Here is a 5,342-nt window from a genome sequence, read left to right as displayed (position 1 = left end):
AGAGATGGAAATCCTAACAAAGAACCAAAAAGAATGCTAGAGATCAAACACACTGAACAGACATGAAGAATGTCTTTGATGTACTTACTAGCAGACTGGACATGGCTGCAGGAAAAATCACTGTGCCTGAAGAGACATCAATAGAAACTTTGAAAACCAAAAAGCAAAGAGAATTAAGATGGAAAATAACAAAGTAGAATATCCAAGGACTATGGGACAACTACAAATGTTATAAACACACTGTCTTTGCTCTCCCCACCCCCACCCCCAGCTTCTTTCAGGATTTTTTTCTTTGTGTTTGATTTTCTGTAGTCTGAAACGATATGCTTAGGTATAGTTTTTTTGGCATTTATCCTTGGGGAAATTCTCAGTCATTGTTTTCAATATTCTGTTTCTTTCTCTTTTTCTTCTCCTTCCGGCATTCCTATTACATGTGTCAGTTCTTCACAACTTGATGTATAGATTCAATGTAATTTCAATCAAAATCCCAGCAAGCTATATTATGGATACCAGCACACTGATTCTAAAGATTATATGAAGAGGCAAAAGACACAGGATAGACAATACAATACTGAAAGAGAAGAACAAAGTTGGAGGCCTGACACTATCCAATTTCAAGACTTACTATGAAGCTACAGTAATCAAGATAGTGTGGTATTGGTAAAGAACAGATAAAATAGAAATAGAGAACTCAGAAATAGACCCACATAAATACAGTCAACTGATCTTTGACAAAAGAGCAAAGGTACTACAATAGACCAAAGATGGCCTTTTCAACTAATGGTGCTGGAACTAAACATTCACATGCAAAAAACAAATCTAGACAGAGACTTTACACCATTTACAAAAACTAACTCAAAAATATCATAGACCAAAACTATACTACTCCTCGAAGATAATAAAGAAAACCTAGATAACATTGGGTATGGTGATGACATTTTAGATACAACACCAAAGGCATAATCCATGAGAGAAATAATTGATGAGCTGGACTTCGTTAAAATTAAAAAGTTTTGCAGAAGACAGTATCAAGAGAATGAGAAGACAAACCATAGACTGAGAGAAAATATTTGCAAAAGGTATATCTGATAAAGGGCTGCTACCCAAAATATACAAAGAACTCTCAAAACTCAACAATAAGAAAACAAATAACCCGATTAAAAAATGGGTTGAAGATCTTAACAGACACCTCACCAAAGAAGATGTACAGATGGCAAATAAACATATGAAAAGATGCTTCACATCATATGTCAAAAGAGAAATGTAAATTAAAACAATGAGATACCACTACACACCTATTAGAATGGCCACTAGCTGGAACACTAACACCACCAAATGCTAGTAAGGATGCGGAGCAACAGGAACTCTCACTCACTGCTGGTGAGAATACAAAATGAGACAGCCACTTTGGAAGACAGTTTGGCAGATCCTAGCAAAACTAAAAATATGTTTACCATTTGATCTAGTAGTCATACTCTTTGGTATTTACTCAAGGGAGTTAAAAACTTATGTTTACCCAAAAACGTGCACATAGATGATTACAACAGCTTTATTCATAATTACCAAAACTTGGAAGCAACCAAAATATCCTTAAGTACATGACTAGATTAATAAACTGTAGTACATCCAGACAATGAAATATTATTGTGCTTAAAAAAAAAAGTGAGCTATCAGTGCATAAAAAGACATGGAGAAACCTTAAATGCAAATTACTAAAGTGACAGATGCCAATCTGAAAAGGCTACTACATAATGTATGATTCCAACTGTATGACATTCTAGAAAAGGCAAAGCTAGGCAGACGATGAAAAGATCTGTGGTTTCGGGGCCGGCCCGGTGGCGCACTGCTACAGTGTGCTGCTTGGGAGCGTGGCGACGCTCCCGCCGAGGGTTCGGATCCCACATACAGACCGGCCGCTCACTGGCTAAGCGAGGTGCGGGCGCAACACCGAGGGGTGCAATCCCGTTGCCGGTCCCGGTCCGGTACGGGCGCGACACTGAGGGTTGCGATCCGTTGCCGGTCATGAAAAAAGACAAAAAGGAAAAAAAAAAAAGATCTGTGGTTTCCAGGGGCTGGGGGGAGAGGAGGGATGAACAGGTGAAACACAGAGCATTTTTAGAGCAGTGAAAATACTCTGTATGATACTATAATCATGGATATGTGTTATTATACCTTTGTTCAAACCCACAGAATGTACATCAAGAGTGAACCCTAATGTAAACCATGGACTTTGGGTGATAACATTTCAATGCAAGTTCTTCAGTTGTAACCGGTGTACCATTCTGGTGGAAGATGTTGATAATGGGGGAGGCTATGCATGTGTGGGGGGAGGACGTATACTTGTATAGGAAATCTCTGGACCTTCCTCTTAATTCTTCTCTGAACCTAACACTGCTCTAAGAAAAAGTCTTTAAAAAAAGATCCATGAGTATTCAAAGAATTGAAAGCAGAGTCTCAAAGAGACAGATATTTGTATACCCATGTTCAAAGCAGCATTATTCACAACAGCTAAAATATGGCAGCAACCCAATGTCCATCACAGATGAATGGATAAACAAAATGTGGTATATACATACAACGGAATATTATTCAATTTTTTTTTTTTTCCTTTTTTTTTGTTTTTTTACTGGCTGGTACGGGATCGCAACCCTCGGTGTCGTGCCCGTACCGGGGACCGGCAACAGGATCGCAACCCTCGGTGCTGCGCCCGCGCCACGCTCAGCCAGCGAGTGGGAACCGGTCACCACATGGGATCCGAACCCTCGGCGGGAGCGCCGCCACGCTCCCAAGCGGCGCACCCTCCAGTGCGCCACTGGGCTGGCCCATATTATTCAATTTTTAAAAGGAAATCCTGACACATGCTACAACATGATGAACCTTGATGACATTATGCTAAGTGAAATAAGCCAGACACAAAAAGAAAAATACTGTATTATTCCACTTATATGAAGTACCTAGAGTAGTTAAAATCAGAGACAGAAAGTAGCACAATGGTTATCAGAGGCTAGGGGGAAGGAGGAATCAGTAGTTACTGTTTGTTGGGTATAGAGCTTGTGCCTATAAACATTCTGGAAGAGGAAAATACAGAAGAAACTAAACTAAGTTGTTATGGGGGGTTGGGGACTGGGAGCACGGGGAAAGAATGGGAGCATGACTTCACTGTGTACTCCTTTCTAGGTTTTGAAACTTGTGAATAAATGACCTGTTCAAAAATCTTAAACAACAAAACACCCCTGAATACCACATCCCTATCAAGCTACCACGTCTACTGTCTGCCTCCTTTATAACATACTTCTAGATACTATTTATTTCTACAGGTCCCATTCATTTTGCAATCCACCACAATCTAGTGTTCAGCCCTTAGGGCCATGGAAAGTGCTTGTTGTCCAGCTAATCAATCACCTTCACTCTACAAATCTAACATGCACTTTTCCAATCTCATCTTACAAGAATTCCCATATGCTTGATTCCTCCCTCCTGGAAACAGGAACTCCTCTGGGCTTGTGCTGCCACCTTCTCTTGGTTTCCTTCTTTCTCAATTGACTGTCATGGCTCCTCCTCTCTGTGCCAGACTTCTGTAACCTGGCAGGACCTCACAGCTCAGTCCTGAGGCTTCTTCTCTTTGCAACCTACATTCTCTTCCTAGAAGAGCAAATCCGGTCCATTACTTTAGATATCACCTACAAACTTAAAACTCCCAAATGAGCACATCTCCAGCTTGCTGTCTTTGCTGGGGTCCAGAACTGCCTACATGACATTCCAAACCTACCCAGCCAGACAGAATGCCCAGTCCTCCCCAGTCTTGCCTATATTAGTACATGGTACCACCATCAACTCAGCTGCTTAACCAAAACCCAACATGTCAGCTTTCATTCCTCCACTACCCTCACCCCATCACTCGCACATCCAAACCATAGCATCATCAAGTCCCGTCAGTTCATCTTACAAGCATATCTTAAATCTCCCCCTTCTTTTCATCGTTTTATCAACACCCTGTCCAAGCCACTATTTTAGTTTGCTTGAACTACTGCAACGGATCTCCTAATTGGTCTTGCTGCTTCCATTTTTGACCCTCCTATAATTTATTCTCCCCCCAGAAGCAAAATCATTTTCTGTTCAATGTTCCGTCAGTCCCCAGGGAGAGGGTGGGCAGTGTTTATAAAAAGCTTTGAGTGGCCACCTGATACTTTCATTGTAAAATCTAAACGTGACTGTGGGCTACAAAACCCTGCATGACCTGGCTCTGCAATCTCTATATCACAGTCTCGGTCCCCTACTTGCTAGACTCCAACCACAATAACCTCTCTCGGTCTCTAGTACTTTCTCACTATATGGCCTTTGCACCCACTGTTTCCACTGCTCCTTCCCTCTGATCTAACTCCATCTGGTCCTTCATGTCTCAGCTTAAATATTATTTCCTCAGAGAACTTCTCTAAATGCCTCCTCTAAAATAGCCTTTACCCACCTACTCTACCACACCACCTGCCTTACTGTCTCCAGAACACTCATCACCATCAGCAATTACCTTATTTGTTTGTATTTATAATCTGTTTTGCTAACTAGAACTTACTCTTCTTGAGAGCAGAATTCTTGTCTACCTTGTTGACATTACAGGTGCTATGCTCAGCACGGTGCCTGTCACAGCAATAGGCTTTCAGTACAAATTTGTTTGTAAATAAAGATTAATGAATAGATGAACAAATGAACCAAAGACATTCGGAATAGTAGCCAGGCTTATCCAGGTCAGCCAGAGGTCCTCATCTAAGCAGGACTAAAGAGGTTTGTATTTTAAGACTTCTGAATTTATTCTAACAATGAACTCTAGATTTAAAAAATGCTGAAACATGTTTCTCCAGCATTGTAGAATAAAAACACGCACCTCTGGAAAAATATAAAGAAATTTGAAGTATTTGAACAATATCCTCGATCCAGCAGCACGCGTGCACACACACACACACACACTTTCTCCAGCATTGTAGAATAAAAACACGCACCTCTGGAAAAATATAAAGAAATTTGAAGTATGAAATTTGAAGTATTTGAACAATATCCTCGATCCAGCAGCACGCGTGCACACACACACACACACTCACACACACTTATTTGGGGCAGGATGGGGAAAAGGGCGGGGACAGGGAACAAAAAAACAAATTTGGTAGGCCTCATACAAATTTTTTAAAAAGGCACATCATTCACTCCAGTCAGTAACTCCCCCAAAAATATTTTGGCTAAAATCAAGGAGAGGCCGAAGGTAAGCCTATATCATAATAGTGAACCTAGTACTGCTCAGAAAAGGTTAGATTATCTGCCACAGAGGTAAAATGAAAGCTGGCTTCCAAACT

General features: G+C 40.8%; 1 protein-coding gene across 1 annotated transcript in view; it reads right to left on the bottom strand.

The window, feature by feature from the left end:
- AMFR (autocrine motility factor receptor, E3 ubiquitin protein ligase) overlaps positions 1-5,342 on the bottom strand; it is a 39,504-nt gene that overhangs the window by 10,298 nt on the left and 23,864 nt on the right. The window lies entirely within an intron of this gene.

The sequence above is a fragment of the Galeopterus variegatus genome, unplaced genomic scaffold (genome assembly GCF_000696425.1).
Source record: "Galeopterus variegatus unplaced genomic scaffold, G_variegatus-3.0.2 Scaffold904, whole genome shotgun sequence".
NCBI lineage: Eukaryota > Metazoa > Chordata > Mammalia > Dermoptera > Cynocephalidae > Galeopterus > Galeopterus variegatus.
Note: the sequence above shows the minus strand (reverse complement) of the source record. Positions and strands in the feature narration are given on the sequence as shown.